General features: G+C 41.0%; 1 long non-coding RNA gene across 1 annotated transcript; it reads right to left on the minus strand.

Moving 5' to 3' along the window:
• Positions 1-20,793: 20,793 nt before the first annotated feature.
• On the minus strand, positions 20,794-21,463 carry LOC132849749 (uncharacterized). Its single transcript, XR_009648925.1, has 3 exons — positions 21,431-21,463; positions 21,007-21,222; positions 20,794-20,931 (listed from the first exon to the last, which is right to left on the minus strand). It is a non-coding gene; the product is annotated as an uncharacterized LOC132849749 (long non-coding RNA).
• Between the last annotated feature and the right edge of the window lie 373 nt (positions 21,464-21,836).

Raw genomic sequence — 21,836 nt, forward strand, 5'->3', positions numbered from 1 at the left:
AGAAAAGAATTATTTTTCTTGGTTCCCTTTTTAGTCGAGTTGCACTTTCCACTGTGTGCTGGACTCAAAAAAAGGTCCTTGTGAAAATATTTGTTGGTGAGAAAGACAGAAACAAGAAAAGGTAAATAACAGCAGGATGAAGAATTACCCAAGCACGGAGAATATGAAACCACTGCTCCAGAAATTATTAGATAGTTACAATCTTCTCCAAAAAACAGATGAAACATCTAAATTGTCTAAATTAACTGAGTGTTAAAGATATAAACGATTGGATGACCTGTAATTTTTGTTAAACTCTGATATTACTTATCGGTCCAAAAGCCAGTACACAGAAGCTCTCTCACTCACTCATTTTCTACTGCTTAGGAGCCTGTGCCTATCTCAGGCATCATTGGGTATCAAGGCAGGATACACCCTGGACGGAGTGCCAACCCATCGCAGGGCACACACACACACACACTCTCATTCAATCACACAATCACACACTATGGACAATTTTCCAGAGATGCCAATCAACCTACCATTCATGTCTTTGGACCGGGGGAGGAAACCGGAGTACCTGGAGGAAACCCCCGAGGCACGGGGAGAACATGCAAACTCCACACACACAAGGTGGAGGTGGGAATCGAACCCGAACCCTGGAGGTGTGAGGCGAACGTGCTAACCACTAAGCCACCGTGCCCCCCCCGTACAAAGAAGCTCTCACGCTTCAACTTCCATTTATTGTTTAAGCGATAGCTCTGATGGAATTTCTCTCTTTTTTCAGGTTCAGAGCTCTTAAGTGTTTAAACAATCAATATAACAACTGAGGAAGTAGAAACAGCTGATAGTCCGAGATGTTTATCACTTGAAAATTGATGTTCTGATGTTGTGTTCTAAGTTGTTTAACACATCTAGATATCAGGAAGTGACAGCTGATCATCACATATCATCTCATATTCATCTTTTGATCTCAAGTCCAAATTTCTTCAGTGTGCAGCAAAAAGCAAAACCTTTGGCCTTTCTGTTAGACAGACATTGAACAGAAACACTGAAATCTGTGAAGAAAAAACCTAAACCAACAAAGGGTGACATCAACAACTTCTACAGGACAAGGATGAGGGTCTCACAATCCATACCAGAAGATACAGTGCCTTGCAAAAGTATTCATACCCACTGAACTTTTCCACATTTTGACAGCCACAAACAAAAATGTATTTTATTGGGATTTTATGAAACAGACCGAAATAAAGTGGCACATAATTGTGAAGTGGAATGAAAAGTATAAACGGTGTCCAAATTTTTTTTACAAATAAATATCTGAAAAGTGTGGTGTACATTTATATTCACCCCCCTTTACCCAGATACCCCTAACTAACATCCAGTGAACCTGCCTTCAGAAGTCACCTAATGAGTAAATAGAGTCACCTGTGTGTCATTTAATCTCAGTATAAATACAGCTGTTCTGTGAAGCCCTCAGAAGTGTGTTAGAGAACATTAGTGAACAAACAGCATCATGAAGACCAAAGAACACACCAGACAGGTCAGGGATAAAGTTGTGGAGAAGCACTCCACAAATCTGGTCTTTATGGAAGCGTGGCAAGAAGAAAGCTATTGTTGAAAGAAAGTAATAATTCAAAATGTTATGTGTGGTGGAAACCTAACACTGCACATCACCCTGAACACACCATCCTCACCGTGAAACATGGTGGTGGCAGCATCATGTTGTGGGGATGCTTTATTTTCAGCAGGGAAGCTGGTCAGAGTTGATGGGAAGATGGATGGAGCCAAATACAGGACAATCTTAGATGAAAACCTGTTAGAGTCTGCAAAAGACATTATTATTATTATTATTATTATTATTATTATTATTATTATTATTATTATAACCTTTATTTTACCAGGAAAGAAGCACATTGAGATTAAAAATCTCTTTTACAAGAGCGTCCTGGCCAAGACTAACAGATGCAAGCACGTTTGAGTTTAACAAATAACATCCAACAATACACACACACACACACACACACACACACACACAAGCAAATCCATCAAATTTCAATATCAATAAAAAACTAATTAAAACACCTACAGCCCGATGTTTCATTCTCCATATCATGTAAAAAAGACTTGAGACTTGAGACTGGGGCAGAGCTTCACCTTCCAGCAAGACAATGACCCTAAACATATAGTCAGAGCAACAATGGAGTGGTTTAGATCAAAGCATATTCATGTGTTAGAGCGGCCCAGTCAAAGTCCAAACCTAAATCCACTTGAGAATCTGTGGCAAGACGTGAAAATCGCTGTTCACAGACGCTCACCATCCAATCTGACTGAGCTTGAGCTATTTTGCAAAATTTCACTCTCTAGATGTGTAAAGCTGATAGAGACAAACCCCAAAAGACTTGCAGCTGTAATTGCAGCGAAATGTGGTTCTGCAAAGTACTGACTCAGTGGGGCTGAATACAAATGTACACCACACACCACACTTTTCAGATATTTATTTGTAAAAAAAAATTGGACACCATTTATCATTTTCCTTCCACTTCACAATTATGTGCCACTTTGTGTTGGTCTATCACATAAAATCCTAACAAAATGCATTTTTGTTTGTAGTTGTAATGTGTCAAAATGTGAAAAATTGCAGTGGGTATAAATACTTTTGCAAGGCACAGAATGTAACATTCATCAGCAGAAAAATCAGAGGAAGGAAGTACTGAGATGAGACACAAAGGTTCTGGAACCAAGATGAACATATACTGTACCAAACTGATGGAAAGGTCAAAAGATTAAAAAAATACATACAAGCTGATCTGTGAAACATGGTGGTGGTGGTGGTGGTGGTGTAACATTCTCACTAATCTTTACTGACGATGGAGCCAATTATGGTAGCAGCAGAATGACTTCAGACATCTACAGAAACATTTTGTCTGATCATTTACAGAGAAATGCAACCAATCTATTCAGGAGGAACTTCATCATGCAGCAGTGATCTAAAACACACTAACTCTAAATACAGGACTTAGTTAGGGAGTGGAAGTGGAAAATAGTGGAAGGTTACCAGACCTTTACACAAATGAGCAGCATTTCACTACAAAACTCATGGCAACTGAATTAAATTGTGCTACTGACCTGAAAAAGCATACGAAAAGAAACATTCAGCAGTTTGGTGATGCCTGGCACTAGCATGACGCAGTTATAACAAGCCTGGGAAATAGAACCAAATATTATTCATTCATTCATCTTCTACCGCTTATCCAAACTACCACGGGTCACGGGGAGCCTGTGCCTATCTCAGGCGTCATCGGGCATCAAGGCAGGATACACCCTGGACGGAGTGCCAACCCATCACAGGGCACACACACTCTCATTCACTCACACAATCACACACTACGGACAATTTTCCAGAGATGCCAATCAACCTACCATGCATGTCTTTGGACCGGGGGAGGAAACCAGAGTACCCAGAGGAAACCCCCGAAGCACAGGGAGAACATGCAAACTCCACACACAAGGTGGAGGCGGGAATCGAACCCCCAACCCTGGAGGTGTGAGGCGAACGTGCTAACCACTAAGCCACCGTGACCCCCAACCAAATATTATGTGTTATTAAATTTATTTGATCTTAAGATTGTTCCTATACTTTTGGGTGATCTGCCACCAAAGGTGCCATGTTCTAAATGTTCTAGATCAACATATCAGTTAGAGACAATTGAAATTTCATCCTTAAATCGGAAATCCAGGTGCCATCAGTGAATACCAAAAACAACAGAATTGATCTTGTTGTTCCAAGAGGGGATTATGTACAGTATAAATAACCCATTTAAAACATTGTGATACATCTAGCATTTGTTTACATCTTGCAGGTATCAGCTCACAAAAAAATATATTTTTTTTAAAAAAAGTGCACTGTATAGTGAACAATTTCACAATAGTGAAATAAATTCCCAATAAAAGCCCAGGGCTCTTGAGTCTTCTTCCACAACCTATTACCCCAAACTCTACAGTGGTGCTAAAACCAGGGTTTCGCGAAGACTCTGACACCACAATGGAAGCCACCTGACTCAAGAACTTAAACAGAACAAAATAGGATGAGGAAAAAGGCACTACAAAAGCTGTTGCAGCCCATCACATCTCTACTCTATCCAACACCTGACACTTAACAAGATGGCCTCTGTGGACAAAGGAAGCGCATGGAAATGGTCAGAGGTGAAATGGGTGGAGGATTCCTTTTGGGAACCACCATTATGGGGTCCTTCAAGGATCAATCCTTGGAACCCTGCTCTTCTCGATGTACATGCTTCCATTAGGGAACATTATTGGAAGACATGGGATTAATTTCCACTGTTATGCTGACGACACACAGTTATATATCTTACCAAAACCAGATGAAATAACTAAAGTGTCCAAATTAACTCAATGCCTTAGAGAGATTAAGGCAATTGGTGTTGTTAAACTCCGATAAGACAGAAATACTACTTATAGGTCCAAAAACCAGTACACAGAAACTCTCACAATTTAACTTCCATTTAGAGGGATGTACTGTTACTAGTAGCTCGACAGTGAAAGACCTGAGTGTTTATTAGACAGTAACTTGTCTTTAAAATCATATCACCATATTACAAACACAACCTTCTTCACCTTAGAAATATTGCCAAGCTGAGAAACATCCTGTCTGTATCTGATGCTGAGAAGCTAGTTCATGCTTTCATGACCTCTAGACTGGACTATTGTAATGCATTACTAGGTGGTTGTCCTGCATCTTTAATAAATAAGCTACAGTTAGTCCAAAATGCAGCTGCCAGAGTTCTCACTAGGACAAGAAAGTATGACCATATAACCCCAATTTTATCATCTCTACACTGGCTACCTGTTAAGTTTAGAATTGATTACAAACTGCTGCTACTTACGTACAAGACTCTTAATGGTTTAGCGCCCATGTATCTAACTAGTCTTCTAACACGTTACAATCCTTCACGCTCTCTGAGATCACAAAACTCAGGACTTCTGGTAGTTCCCAGAATATCTAAGTCTACTAAAGGTGGTAGAGCGTTTTCTTATTTAGCTCCCAAACTCTATAATAGTCTTCCTGATAGTGTTCAGGGCTCAGACACACTTTCTCAGTTTAAATGTAGATTAAAAACTCATCTCTTTAGTCAGATGTACACATAATACATCCCATAATATTGTGCACTATTATATCAGACTTGCAAATATTATAAACAGCAGCTATGTTAATTCCTCTCCACTGCTTCTCTCTTTCTACCCATCCTGAGGCATCCAGAAATTGTACCAGCTCAAATCGTCTTCCGTGCGATGAAGATTTTGGACCTCCACTGAGATGAGGCAGACTCAGTGAATCCTGAGGCATCTAGAGATCTACCAGCTCCAGTTAGACTCTGCTATACTAAAAAGATGTGAACTCCATGTGATCTTTTGCATCTATACAACATCTGTTTGACTGTATATTTATAATCACACCCCCAGTGTCACCCAGATGAGGATGAGGTTCCCCTTTGAGTCTGGTTCCTCTCAAGGTTTCTTCCTTTACCATCTAAGGGAGTTTTTCCTCCCCACAGTCACCTGAGTCACCTCAGACTTGTTCATTGTGGATAAATACACACACAAATCTATCTAATATTAATCTTGAATTTTGTATTCTATTAATCTTTATATTAACCTTTTGTTTTATGTTTATGTTCTGTAAAGCTGCTTGAGACAATGTCAATTGTAAAAAGGGCAATACAAATAAACTTGAATTGAATTGAATTGAATTGAATTGAATTGAATTGAATTGAATTGAATTGAATTGAATTGGGGGGGGCACGGTGGCTTAGTGGTTAGCACGTTCGCCTCACACCTCCAGGGTCGGGGTTCGATTCCCGCCTCCACCTTGTGTGTGTGGAGTTTGCATGTTCTCCCCGTGCCTCGGGGGTTTCCTCCGGGTACTCCGGTTTCCTCCCCCGGTCCAAAGACATGCATGGTAGGTTGATTGGCATCTCTGGAAAATTGTCCCTAGTGTGTGATTGCGTGCGTGATTGCGTGCGTGATTGCGTGCGTGAATGAGTGTGTGTGTGCCCTGCGATGGGTTGGCACTCCGTCCAGGGTGTATCCTGCCTTGATGCCCGATGATGCCTGAGATAGGCACAGGCTCCCCGTGACCCGAGGTAGTTCGGATAAGCGGTAGAAGATGAATGAATGAATGAATGAATTGAATTGAATTGAATTTAAAAGTGCAGCCCAATTTACCTTTGTCCCTTGTGGAGACCACCACTCACCATCTTCTGGTGTATTTAGAACTCTACCCAGTTTCACTAACCTCATAAAGCGTCATATTGAGACTCCTCCAATCATGGCTGTATGTACTGTATCCATCCATAACTGTTACCTGAATACAAAAAATGTTGTTTGGGATGAACGTAACTCTATGCTTAACAGAAGACTAATTGAGGATTCTCACAGTGACTGGAGTAACCTGGTGGTTTTTGTGCCAAAGACTCACAGCTTAGTGTGTTTTTGTGTGAACTCTGGAAAAGTCAATATAGTGTCTTAAGTTTGATGCATATACACTGCCATCAATATTCAATCCTCCTTTCTCCCACCTCCTGTACAGTGTCCAGTGTCTTTTTAAGGAGAGTCTTTATATTAGGCTTGATCTCTGGAATCCCCAGGACTGAGCTGACCTTCCTGATCAGCTTGTCCAGTCTCTTCCTTTCTGCAGTAGAGATGCTGCTGCACCAGCAGACCACACCATAGAATATGGCTGAGGCCACCATAGAGTCAAAAAAGGTCTTTAGTAGCTCTACCTGCACTCCAAAAGACCTTAGTCTCCTCAGCAGAAAGAGACTGCTCTGTCCTTTCTTATAGATTGCCTCAATATTGTCCAGTCCAGTTTGCTGTTCAGATGAACACCCAGGTATTTGTAAGAGTCCACTCTCACAATGTCCTTTCCCTGAATGTTCACTGGTGGTAATGAAGTTTGTTTGTGCCTGTGATCAGACCGATGATGGCAGAGTCATTAGAGAACTTCTGCTTCCTTGTTTCCCGATTTAAAAACCCTCTACTTCTCTTTAAGGAGAGTCTTTATATAAGGGTTGATCCATGGTTTGTTGTTGGGAAAACACTGTACAGTCCTGAGGTCTCATTTATAAAGCGTGCGTACGCACAAAACGGGGCTGGAAATGTGCGTACGCCAGTTTTTGCGCAAAGGTTGTGATCTATAAAAAACAAACTTGACGGGAGAATGTGCGCACCTTTAAGCAAACTTTGAGACGTGCGTACGCACATTCTGGAGACAAAGGGAATTGGCGACACAGATGGTGAGGTCGTGAACTGAAGTTAGATTGTAGAAAATACATGTGAGAAGAACGATTATAAGAATTAATGACATTTAATTTTCACTCCATTTCATACGTTATATCCACATTATCATGAGGATTAAATCCAACAGTGTTATTTGTGCCGATTGTTTTAGGCTATATACATCTAGTAAAATCCAAATGTAATTCAAAATGTATTAAAAATAAAATAATAATACTCCATCCAGGGTGTATCCTGCCTTGATGCCCGATGATGCCTGAGGATAGGCACAGGCTCCCCGTGACCCGAGTAGTTCGGATAAGCGGTAGAAGATGAATGAATGAATGAATGAATGAATGAATGAATGAATGAATAATCAGCGCTGCCTTACAGTCACATTGTCCACAACGGGAGCACAGGAGGAGATGGTGCGACTACATGTGATACAGAATAGCATGAAATACCCTTTTATTAGAGAACTGCAGAGCACAGTGTAAAAACGAAATATTTTCCTTAATGTACAAATATCATAAAATGTCAAAGTCTGCAAATACAGTCATGAAGCACAATCACTACTCATCTTCGGTCCTAACTATTACGGTGTTCATTACAAAACCGTCATGAAGAAGTATGTGTTCACTATAACATTTTCGTCTTAAATTTTCGCCCGCAAATTAATTCTGTGATTTTGTCAAGGTGTTAACGATCAGTCTAATTGCTAGAAACATATAAATCCTCCGGTGACCCGGGCATGTAATGCTTCATGATGGCACTGCTGGCACTGTTGGAGGATTACGCCAATGGCAGAATAAGGAGAGAACGAGATTTAAGGGACCATGATGATGACTGGCTAATAAGCTGATTTAGATCTCCTAGAGCTGTGCTCTTAGATCTATGTGCTGAATTGGGTCCAGTATTAGAGAGGGCAACATGCCGGAACCATGCCATCCCAGTCCAAATACAAGTCCTCACCACTCTGGGGTTCTTGGCAACCGGCTGTTTCCAGCGGGCATTGGCAGACAGGTAAATTATTTATCTAAAAAAAACTATAAGTAATCCTCAACTTTGTCTCTAAGACCTTTTTTGTATATGAAATAATTCTATTGGAATCTATCATCTCACCCTATAAGTCTGGTATATCACAGCCGTCACTGAGTGCCATAATATCTGTCGTTTTGAATGGTATACTTTATATGGGTAGTCGATACATCAGGTTCCCCTACACTGTGAAGTTTGCAGCAATGTCTGGTTTTCCAAATGTAATCGGCGCAATTGACTGCACTCATGTTGCTATAAGTTCACATCTGAAAATGAATTTGCTTATGTTAATATGTTAATAGAAAGCATGTGCATTCTATTAATGTGCAAATCATATGTGACTCCAACATGACCCTCACAAACATTGTGGCACACTGGCCTGGTTCAACACATGATCCCTTTATCTTGACACATAACAGTGTAGGGAACAGACTAAATGCACGCGCAGTTTGTGATGAGTGGCTTCTTGGTGAGTTTAACAATATTAAAAAGTAGAAACTGTAACAATGTTGTTTTTAATATAATTATAACCTGCAGGTGACAGTGGCGACCCCCTGAGACGCTGACTCCTCACCCCATTTTTAAACCCGCAGAGCGCAGAGGAAACTCATTATAACGAGGTCCACTCTCGTGCCCGCGCAGTGATTTGCATTGACTATTTATGGTTAAAAATGGGCGTGTACAGGGCGGGATTTGAGGCTGGTTCACGTACGCACATCTGCGGGTGATCTGTGATTTATAAAGGGAACATTGCTTACAGGAGTGCGTACGCACGGTTTTATAAATCGGAAATTTTTTTGGCGTACGTCATTTTTGGCTTTTGGGCGCACGTAAACTTTTAGTAGGGATCCTACGCACAGTTTTATAAATGAGACCCCAGGTAGGTACAGTATTCTCCAAATTGATATAGTCAGCAATAGACAGTCTGTTAGATTGCTAATATCCTCCCCATGAGGATTACACAATTCCTCCCCCCCTTGTTGTTTCAAAACAGTTTTTCAGAGCCTCACTGGTCTCATCAGACAATGTGGATCAGACAAGTGGATGCCCGGGCATCCAGGCCCACAGGTGGCAGCCTCTAAGGTATAGGAGTCAGCCCCTGAGGTGGAAAGTGTTTCAATGCTAGAAACATGGGCCTTATATCCAGGCATATCCTCTCATAGGCCCTCATATCCTCTCATAGACCCTGGACAGGGCAGCAGTCACTCCCCAGCCAGAAAGCACGGCGTTTGTCGAAAGAGCCATGCGACTGTGACCGGGATCTTTTCCACATAAGAAGGTTATGAAGCCCACATTTTGTAATCCTTATGAACCCAAGGGGATGTCCGCAAAGATGAAAGCCCGCACCCCTGAACCAGAGCTGGAAAAGCCTTATTTGAAGCAGACACAAAGAGATAATGTTGAATGCTTCATAACCCAGGGTACAGATCTGTGCAAGGAGGAGGAGCGGGCACAGACCCCACTTCTCCCCAAAGTGCCAGAGGCGGCGGGGAAAGAACTAGGGGAAGTCTTACTAATAAGGACGCTCCTAAGAACCATCAATTCAAGCTTATTTGTATAACGCTTTTTACAATTGACATTGTCTCAAAACAGCTTTACAGAACATAAACAGAACAAACATTTAATATAAAGACTAATATAAAGATTAATAGAATACAAAATTCAAGATTAATATTGTATATATTTAAATGTGTTTGTATTTATCCCCAATGAGCAAGTGTGAGGTGACTCAGGTGACTGTGGGGAGGAAAAACTCCCTTAGATGGTAAAGGAAAAAACCTTGAGAGGAACCAGACTCAAAAGGGAACCTCATCCTCATCTGGGTGACACTGGGGGTGTGATTATAAATATACAGTCTGATAAATGTTGTGTTGATGAGGAGATTGTTGTCCTCAAAGATCACATGGAGTTCACATCTCCTCTTTAGTATAACAGAGTCTAACTGGAGCTGGTAGATCTCTAGATGTCTCAGGATTCTCACAGAGTCGCCTTCATCTCAGTGGAGGTCCAAAATCTTCATGACACAGAAGAAAATCAGAGCTGGTACAATGTCTGGATGCCTCGGGATGGTAGAAAGAGAGAAGCAGTGGAGAGGAATTAACATAGCTGCTGTTTATAATATTTGCAAGTCTGATGTAATAGTACACAATATTATGGGATGTATTATGTGTACGCCTGACTGCTCAGGATTCCTTCTTAGCCTGCCTGGCCGAGGTCTCCTCTCACCTAACAGGTCTGGGGCTGGGCATGCTGACCAGCCTTCCTAGTCTTAGACGAGGGGGCTCGAGCCACCACACTTGTCCTTTTCACTGCTCTGAGTGAGCTGGGGGAGGTTGGGTGCAGCTGGAAGATGGCCTAGACTGAACGCCACTGACTGGTGCTTCACCTCCTGGTGCCTGTCGATGTACTCGCTGCATCGCCAAACAAGCCCTGAGGCAAAATTAGGACTTCAAGGAAAAAGTACTTATGCTTATCTTTTATTTCTGTTAAATTAAGCCACAGGTGTCTCTCTGTGGCAACCAGCGCAGCCATTGAACGGCCTATTGAGCACGAGATCTGAGGCTCGGTGGGGCTCAGCTACTGCCTGAGGGTCCAATCCTTTGCCACCATCAATCTCTTTCAGGCTGCTATATAGGCTTTACTCACAAGGACTAAAGTATCTCTACATGGCCGGCGGAAAAATTTGCACTAAAAAGGCAGCTGCCTACGTGGAGCTGGCCTGCGGCCTGAAGTCAGAAAGCGGTCACCGAGCTTAGAACCGACAACACTAACTTACTATTCAGGCCAGTCAATTCAATTCAATTCAAAATTCAATTTAGAAAAAGAGCACATTAGCACCTTGAGGAGCTCCTCGAACACCACTGTCTCTTGTTCAGCTTCCATTAACTCAATCTGTGAACCCCATAATCGAAGCTGTTACTCCACCTCAGCGGACACGGGACTTGAATAAATGCTCCATGATATAGCAGGGGCATGGATGCATGCACCTCTTAAAATGGTTAGTTGACAACATCATATTTTGCCTAGCACTTGAAATATATATATATTTTTCCCCTGCACTAGACAGACGGGACAGACAATTGACACAAACATACACAGAGTGCTTCCTGAAGACAAAGAAACTGGAGTAATGTGATGTAGATGCCCTTATATGGACTTGCTGGCACGTAATCACTTCATCACGTGTCCTTCCTTACCCATTAATTTGGCACGTGTGCACACAGAGCGACAGACACAACTACCTCAAAGAATCGTTCCCATAGTCAGCTCTGACGCAGCTTCGTGTTCCTTCGAAAGGGAATCCATTTCTGTTTGATGGAGTTTTTAAAGTGCCCTGAAATGCTTCCTTAATTGTCCTTTACAATTATTACTGAATTGTACTGAAGGCTAAAGTGCTGAGTTAATAAAAGCCCTTGGGGATGTGCAGTTACATGCACTTATCGGTGGTAACACTACAGTAACTCTATTATCACACAACATCGATGATGATCGTTTTACTGTAACAGCACTTACAGTCTTTTATTATTTACTTATCTCTTCCGCTCTCAGCCCTGTCATGCTGTCTTCTATGAGAAATATCATGTAAAAAGTAGTCAGATGATTCAGTTGTCATTTGTAGATTATCACTTGCTGTGCATTAAAATTCACAGAAACTCACTGAATTTACGACTGATTTATGAGCTCTGCACTCTCTTCATTTCAGGGAGTGTAAAGCTGCATGACACCCGGGGTCCTGAGGCCCAGTAAAAAAGGAAAGAATAAAAAATAACAGGTGTCTCTTACTTATTATTTTCCTGGATGCAGGTTACATTTTCCAAGGCTGCAGTAGACTATTATTATATTACATTATTTTTTTATTTGTTTCAGAGGCCATGTTGTTTTTGGCGCAGTGTCTTTGGGAGTTACCGAATATCTCTGTCGTTGTAGGAATGGGTGTTTAGTCCGCACTGCAAGTTTCCTCACTTGTGTTGGAAGTCGAAATAAAATGTCTGCTTCGGATCATGGGTTCATCTTCTACAGCATTGCTGACCTCAGTAATGACCTGTGCCTCGGTGATATCGTGGTCTTTAAACACAAATCCCAATCAGTGCATTCATTATCTTAAAGGTTTGCCTAATCTATGCAAATAATCTTATATAAAATGTAAGAAACAAACCTGCCTGAAGACAGCATGACAGTATGTTTGAGTTAGGAAGCTTTATAAAATGTCAAACATAAATGTATCCAGTTATATCACTGTGATTAGACATACTATAATTACAACCTGTACTTCAACCATGAATGCATGTGGTTATGTCAAGATATCAGTTAGCAAGTAGCAGGTAACAAAGACATGGCCTCAGTGTGTCAGTCACAGTTATAAAGGTGAAGGAGGTTTATCATTAAAGTGCGGTCTCGTGGCTGTCAGTCACAGAGAGGAAGGTGTGGCCTCTGATTCATGTAATAATTAATATCAAATACTGTGACTAAATCTAATTTTAAATTTGACTTTAAATATTTATATCAACACTACACAGTCTCACACTTTCCTTCCATCTGCCTCAAACATGCCCTGTGGGTCTGACTCTCTCTCTCTCTCTCTCTCTCTCTCTCTCTCTCTCTCTGCCACTCATCTGAGAGGAAAAAGGTGTTGTTTAGAGCAGGAACACACTCTCTTTGTCTTCAGCAAGTCAGTGCAGGCTCTGATTTTTCCAGGAATTTGTCCTTGCGTAGCCGGAGACTGAGGGGGGAATGAAGAGAGAGAGAGAGAGAGAGAGAGAGAGAGAGAGAGAGAGAGAGATGACAGCCTTTAAAACGCCACACACAGGCAATATATTTATTAAGAGAAGCTCATAATTCGAGAGCTGAGTATTTGAATGGGGGATCACTTCACACACACACACACACACACACACACACACACACACACACACACACACACACACACACACACACAATGAGTGGTGAGGAATGTTCCAGGCTCTGTCTTTGCCTGCTGGTAGTAAAAAACACAGGTGTAATGAAGACCTGTCACTCAGCCAGATGCAAAGCATGATGGGAGTCTTGTCTGCTTGTCTCTGATCAATCACATAAACAGACAGGATCACCACATTTCCTCTGATCAGTCTCACACACACACACACACACACACACACACACACACACACACACTGGTTTAACCTGCTATAATCATTTGCCCATGCATCAAATGAACATACCGCATCAAAGGTCTCTTAAAGTTGCCTCATCTGGTTCTTTACTGTTAATTAAAACTGACACATTAACATACTTCACAAATCCTAAAGGAATCTTTGGGTCCTGAGCTGACTTTGGGGTCAAATTACATCAATCATCAAGACAGAAAAATAAATAGAGATCAAACCTATTCCTGTTTTAATGTAATAAACAGTTCTACAGTATCAGGTGTTGAGACAGTTATGGACAGTGAGACAGTCAGGTTAGAGATGTAGTAGATTTAGTTTTTAATTTCTTCACATCAAGTCAATCATTAAACACGCGTGAACGAATCACACTCATTACCACCTGCACTGTGTGTGTGTGTTTGTGTGTGTCTGTGTCTTACTTATATATGTGTGTATTCATACACACATAAGTGTTATGGAGTGATTATGATCTCACACACACACACACACACACACACACACACACACACACACAATAATGGACCAGAGATACTTTGAGGCTGTTTGTAATTCTTGTAAAAAATTAAAAGATGGCATCATGAATATTGCTGAGTTCCAGGACCTTTTTAGATCAAAGTGAAAAGATCAGAGAAAAAAAATTGGTGCCAAAATGTTTTGGAAATGATTGAATTTACTCCTGCACTTAGGCCTGAGAATAAAAGCAGTGTACAAAAAATGTCAACTTTTTTTTACCATTAAGATAATTAATGTTAAACATACAGATAATTGTGAATGTTCCAGAAACACTTCAACAAAACATTTAAGAACAATTTTTTAACAAAGAACTCGAAATGTTCTGCATGGAGGAGTGGAGCAGGATCTTCTACAAAACAGAACCTCAGGGCTGAAGACTAATCATATTAAGAAGAGCAAATACTTTTGTGTTGAATTAAAACTACATCATCTTTGAGACGTTTAAGCTTGGCTTACAGTACAGTAAGTGTCTTTCAGTGTGTTATGATGAGGTGATAAACAGCTCCAGGTCTCAGCCACCAGGGGGAGCTATTTAACTTCATTTACATTTACATCACAGCAACTGAACACCACTCAGCACCTTCACCATACACTGAAAAGATAGATAGATAGATAGATAGATAGATAGATAGATAGATAGATAGATAGATAGATAGATAGATAGATAGATAGATAGATAGATAGATAGATAGATAGATAGATAGAGTAGATAGATACAGTAGATAGATAGATAGATAGATAGATAGATAGATAGATAGATAGATAGATAGATAGATAGATAGATAGATAGATAGAAACTGTTCTGTGTTTTGGGGACAAACAGAGAGTAATTAAGAGAGACAGGCAGCCAGAAACAATGACAGATAGATCATGAAAGAGAGACAGACAAGAATTCAGTAAAAGTTAATCTTGTCTTAACCACACAGACGTTTTAGATTGTTGAGGTTCAGATTTATCTTCGCTCTAAGTGTGAAATCTACTGTGTGTTTGGGATTATTGTCTCACTGAAGCATCCATATTTCACACAGATTCGGTTTCTTGGCCAACAAGATTGAATTCTTCTCTAATGTGTTCTAGGACATCAGTCCATTCATGTTTCCTTAAATGATAAGTAAAGCCCCAGCGGCTCTCGGACAGAAGCCGCTACATATCACAGTGTCTATGATGGTGTTTTGTGGATCGTACATACAATTTTCTCTCTCCAAAAAATTTTACAAACTGAATTACTGCTAGTGTCCTGAACTTCTGTACTGTTGACATCTCTTTTAGCAGAGGTTATTTATGGGGTCCCTCAAGGATCAGTTTTAAGACCTTTGCTTTTCTTAGCACGAGGAACAGAGAAGATCTCTGTGTAACTGTGGGTTCTGCTGCTGCTTTCAGCTCATCCTGCAACTCAGTTCAAGTGACTGCTGGCTTCTTCATTATGTATAGATAAGACTGAGCTTTAGCTACTTCAATAACAGCATCTGTGTGATTAAAAGAAACTGTGACAAAACAATTGTAGCCAATTACATCAACATGTCTGAGTCTCTATAGCCCATTAAAACCAAACTGGTTCCTTCAAAAGAGCCCAAGCTGTTTAGTTTCTCCTTCAGTGGTCCGCGGTCTCTCCGACTTAACAGCATGATTCATGTCAAGTGCACATTAAATTACTGACGAGAGCAGAAAAAAAACACCATCTGTTTCAGCCCGGATTAAACCCGAGAGCGATTGAGTCTGAAATGTGAAAAATGCAGTGTTGGCTACTGCTGTGCCATTTGTTTTTCACTGCTGTACTCTCTTGAAGTGGTTTTATTGGGAACAAAGCAAGAGAGCGCCGACCGAAAGTGATCGACATCTGAAGCTCATTTCCTGCCATTAAACCAGAGAGACTATTAGCACTAAACACTGCCTCATTTCCCCGGTATCACTTCAAACATTTACATACACATACACCATAAACAGTGACAAATCATTCCTGAAATAAAAGGGGAGGAGTCACTCGCAATCAAAATCCTGATCCATACTAATACCTGGTGAGTACAGGTCTGATTATGGGGGGGTGGGGTGGGGATGGTGGTGGGGCTTGCATTAAAAGAATTCAAAAGAAAGAGTTAAAGAGTACAAAAGATAATAAAGGAAAAATGAGGCATTTAAAGAAAGAAAGAAAGAAAGAAAGAAAGAAAGAAAGAAAGAAAGAAAGAAAGAAAGAAAGAAAGAAGAAAGAAGCAGGCATGGGCTGCAGGATTGTGAAAGCAGTTTGATGGAGGTGATCATCCCTTGCGGTATCTCAGTATGTTGTGTAGCTGATTGTTGGCAGGTGGACGACAGCTGAACACACAGTTATCTCAGTTCAGCTCTACATTTGTGTTGTTTATGTTTTCATCAGACATCAAACACAACCAAATAAACACCAGGCTGCTGAACTGATCTCTATCACAGACGACCAGCTAAACCATGCAGCTCTTAGGTACATTGTTCAAATTCCCAGACGGTGAAAAGCTCGTATCAGCAGGAGACCCTCAATCTCAACGAGGTGCACGATGATATAGTTTATCATTAGCGTTATTCTGAGTCAAGGACAGAAAGAAATTAACGTATGTTACAGTTTCTGAGATTTTCCTGGGAAAGTCGTGCCATGGCTGAAGAGCAGATGTTCCATGTCCCCTGGAAGAGCAGATTGACCACAACATCGTCCACATAAAGATTCTCCTTTTTCATTTGTTTTACACCTTGGTTATGAGCATGACAGCATGTAAATCCTTTTGAAACAAGAAGTAAATGTGCAGGAAGCTTGATTTATATTCACAATAGCCAGTAGCATTTACTATACTAGGGGGGCACGGTGGCTTAGTGGTTAGCACGTTCGCCTCACACCTCCAGGGTTGGGGGTTCGATTCCCGCCTCCACCTTGTGTGTGTGGAGTTTGCATGTTCTCCCCGTGCCTCAGGGGTTTCCTCCAGGTACTCCGGTTTCCTCCCCGGTCCAAAGACATGCATGGTAGGTTGATTGGCATCTCTGGAGAATTGTCCGTAGTGTGTGATTGTGTGAGTGAATGAGAGTGTGTGTGTGTGTGTGCCCTGCGATGGGTTGGCACTCCGTCCAGGGTGTATCCTGCCTTGATGCCCGATGACGCCTGAGATAGGCACAGGCTCCCCGTGAACCGAGGATGTTGAGATAAGCGGTAGAAGATGAGTGAGAGATATCAGCTTAGCTAGCTAGCTACAATAGGAGGACAAATGGAGGTCTTCCCTCCACCATGCTGTAGAAGATAGTAACATCTCTGGTTTTGGAGCAAGTCTGATGGCAACTCCAGTACGGTCAGAGCAGCAGAAGGACGGAGTGATGCTTCCAAGTTGTTGTAGTTTGCAAGTGTGGTAGCTAGTTATACTTTATTTATAAAGCACAAATAGACAAACAACAGTTGATCAATTGGCTGCTGAAGGATAAAAATGAAGTTGAGTTTCACACCTTAGAGCTCTGCCTTCAGTATAGTATGGGAATGAAAGGGGATGGTCCTGAGGTACAGTGTTGAATCCAAAAGTTACATCTTAAACCCCAACATCACTAAGTGGTTCCAGCTCCAGCATCTGCATCAACATCCCAGTGCTATAATTAAATACCCACAGTCGTGATTAAATACCCACTGTTATAATTAAATACCCACTGTTAGGATATTATTGCTATGCTATTGTATGTTTTAGACTTTTAGTTACAACTGGACTTTATCCAGGTCAGTGTATGTGGAAGACTGAGTGCTAGGTGAGGTGAGAATATACCCTGGATATAACCCTAATCGATCACAATCATGCCCTAGCTGGGGGGAGGGGGGGTGTAATTAGTGGTGTATTATCTGGTGGGGGGGGGGGTCATTACGGGAAGTTGTCAGCATTGAGCTTGAGTTATTGTATTGGAAGAGAACAGAGAGCTCAGGATCAAAGGGCACAGACTTGAAACACACAGAAACATTGAATGATCTTTGACCCTTTGTGTCTTGGTACTGCTGTGATGTTAGCCTCAGTCGCTTTGCTCACAAGATGAAACAGCAGTGAAAAGGTCCAGAGAGCAGGACATGGCTGCAGGGAGAAACCAGTCACAGTCAGTACAGAGAAGGGTTTGATTGTGTACTTTTGTGGGTTCTTGTGCTACACTTTGTTTCTCTGCAGTGAGCTGTGGGTCATTGGGACAGTGATGAATATGTTGTACTGCATCTGAAGTCTATTTCAAAGCCAAAGACACATTATACCCTCTGGTTTTATCTCAGTCATATGAAGCAGATTTGGGACTTTTCCCTGCTGCAGGGAGGCTGCTGATGCTTCATTGCTGCAGACAGAAGTGTCACAATAATAAACACTAAGGGCAGATGATCGCAGGTCACCTGTAGTTCAAGTATCCTCAAGCTCATTACAGCCATCTGACCTTTCATTGCTCCTGGATATTAAACGGATAATTAATTGGATCATTTCTAACCTCTTTTGTAGTGAACACTACTTAGCAATGTTCTGTCTGCTCACTTAGAGCTGCCTCTTAACATTTTACATTTTACATACATTTTGAAATTCCTCATGAATGGTTCTCTTGATCCAGGCTAAAGCTAGGCTAACTATGAGCAGGCTGGTATCTCCGGTCACAGGTTTGGTAAAAGGTTGGTTCTTAATGTTCTGTCTAATCTGTTCAGTGATTAGACGCAGTGCTGTCTGTCAGAACTCATCTATTTCCTGAACACCTAAGTTACCATTCTTCATGAAATTTATATTTAAAGCTCAACAAAATCTGCACTTTATAATTAACCTCAAATCTACAATTAACCTCTTTTTTTTTAACAAATATTCATAGACTTTTAGAACGTTATTGCAGCTGAACACATAAATATATTTTTATTATTCTGTAAACTTAGAATTTGGTTAAACAGTTTGTTTCATCAATACTTAAATGCATTGTTATATACAGTGTTTTATTATTCTTATTTGTGTCCCTAGAAATATAAAAAATGTATAAGATATTTGACTTTCAAAACTTGTCTAGAATTTTTGTATGTATTATAAATTATATGGTATGATATTCACCACCACTCCGTCCAGGGTGGATCCTGCCTTGATGCCCAATGACGCCTGAGATAGTTCGGATAAGCGGTAGAAGATGAATGAATGAATGAATGAATGAATATTCGCCACCTGAGGATGATGTGTCTAAAGGACACAATTCTTGCAACTGAGATAGTTGAACAAAGAATGTTACTCAGAGATAATTTAATACTTGGACAATAAAAGACTTTCACTGGTAATGAGGGGTGCAGCAGATGATGAGGAAGAATGTGCTACAAATTCTTATATAGAAAAAAGAGCCTAAAGAAACAATAGCAAACTACATAATCTGAGCAGAAAAGGTAGCAACTGCCCTCAGAAATGCAAGGGGGGCTATTAGTAATGGACCAATCTAGTAAAAGGGTCTCCCAGAACCCTATAAACCTTTTGTTGTTCATACGACACAGAGCAGTGAAGAACTGACATTCACCTAATTTAAAAGTAAACTACGAAGCTAAGAAGAAACAGAAGAGTTTAACACATAACCCAAAATGCACAATGTAATGAAAGTAAATATATCAGCTGTGACCCGCTATGAATATTGTGATAAATTGCCACCAAAAGGGGGCAACAAAATGGTACAGCTATCATAAAAGTACCACACGCAGTGACGTGATGTGAAGGAAAACAAACTTTTTGTTTGATGCAAAACAAACAGCAGAAAGATGAAAAAAATCCAGAATAAGAATGAACTTTTGTTTTTAAATTTAGTCAAAGACCGATATGAGACAGCATTAGAATCCTCCAGTTTATTGCCAGTTATTTATGGGGTCCCTCAAGGATCAGTTTTAGGACCTTTGCTTTTCTTAATATACATCCTGCCATTCGGGAAACATCATTAGAAGGGATTCGACCTCAACTCACTGTTCGCTCTGGTTTTCCCTCTCTTATCCGGCCCCTCTGGGCCTTGATGCCGTGTTACAGATGTGGCTGAGGCTCAAGGTGGCTGAGACCTTCCCTCAGAGCTATGCCGTCCGTCCTCTGAAGGCCCAGTAAGGGCCTTAAGGACTTGTATCCACCACTTGAGCTCGTGTCATAACACCACCTCCCTGTTTGGCTGTTTTGGGAGCTGATAATCTGGTCTCCAAACAGCACCTATAACACTGGTAGTAGAGACCTATGTGGCATGTGGTGTTGCTCTCTCACTGGCTCTGGTTATTGACCATTGCGTGGCGGTGTGGGTATCATCGTTCCTCGAAAGGGAACTACACCAGATTAATCACATATGTAACCCAGTTCCATGAGAAGGGACGAGATGCTGAATAACTGGCCATTCCCCGGGTGTCCAATCGTGCTTCCTTCAGACAAATAGAAGCAGGAGTAATGTGACCTGCATGCCCTTATATGAACTTGCTGGCACATAATCACCCTGGCACATAATGTCCTTCCCTAGCCATTAAATTGGCATGTGTGCACACCGAGCTTCAGACACAACTTCCTCACAGAAGCGTTCCCATCGAGTCCCATACAGTCCTGACGCAGCGTCTCATTCCCTTCTCAGGGGTCAGGATAGATACGTAACTTCTTGTAGTTTTTCCTTGCCACAGTTACCACAGTCACCTCAGGCATGTTCATTAAGGCATATTATAAAGGAGGAGGACAAGTTTACAAGATTTTATGATACTTTTGGCCCAATGTCACATTACATGGAGCGAGCTGTAAGCAATGTTGCATTAAAACGTGGAGATGTAGATGCTGTTTTGAAGGACGTTACGGGAAGATGCTCTATAGTTACTCTGAAGGAGAGCTTATTCATCCCATTGTACCCACAGTGCATAGTCTCTGTACAAGCTGCTACAACAGGCGGAGCTAAGGTAATCTTCGAGAAGGAAGAAAATAAGCTCATAAGGAAAGATGTAACAGTCTTTTCCATACTGCAGCATGAGAGACTGTACAACCTGAAAATGGTAAACAACCATAATCATGTATTGATTCAGTTAATTATATGATGTCCGGTGAAAAAGCAAACTTACTTTGTGATGTCTAAATGTAACCCGTGTGGCTCGCTTATGCCCGGCGTGATGTGCGGCCAGCGACACCGGGTATTAAAACTTGGTCTGCGTTGTGTTACGTTGTGTGATGCAAAGACAGACACGGGACAGCAGGCAACCGATTCACTGGATCCTTTTTTACTGTCTGTTTAACAGAGACAAATAAGCAGCCTCAGATTGAGTGGCCCTTATAACACTCTATAAAACAAATGATGCACCTCCATTACCATGTGCTGGTCTCACATAAAAGACAGAAATATACCTCAAAGAATGTAAAATGGTGAAAATAATGCCAAGGATAGATAAAATAGTACTTTACACATAAATTTGGGTGAAAATACCAATATAAAAGATATAATTAAAATAAGGATTACATAAAATTAACAGGATGACAAAATAAACCTACCTCTTCCATTAAATCACATTTCAAAAGGGAAGAGGAGGCGTTAGGACAGGAAATTAGGTCTTACTGTGACCACACAACACTTAAAGGAGAAGTGCACCTTTAGATCAGATCAGGTATCATAAAATGTACAAGAGAACAATTTTGTGTGAATTATAACATTATTTAGCCGTATACTTTGTATACCTGTTACATAAACATGTCATGAGATTTTAAGACACTGTACTGTTGATGATGTGTTCATGTTGCCTGGGATGGTAGAAGGGAAAGCAGATCACCGGTAGTCTAACTAATATTTGTACCCAAGGAAAATTCACCAATTCAGGGGTAATAACAGTATTCTAATAAAGGTAATCAATTTAATTTAATTTAATGAACATTTATTTGTACAGCACTTTTAACAACTAAC

The sequence above is a fragment of the Tachysurus vachellii genome, chromosome 8, assembly GCF_030014155.1.
Source record: "Tachysurus vachellii isolate PV-2020 chromosome 8, HZAU_Pvac_v1, whole genome shotgun sequence".
In the NCBI taxonomy this organism is placed as follows: Eukaryota; Metazoa; Chordata; class Actinopteri; order Siluriformes; family Bagridae; genus Tachysurus; species Tachysurus vachellii.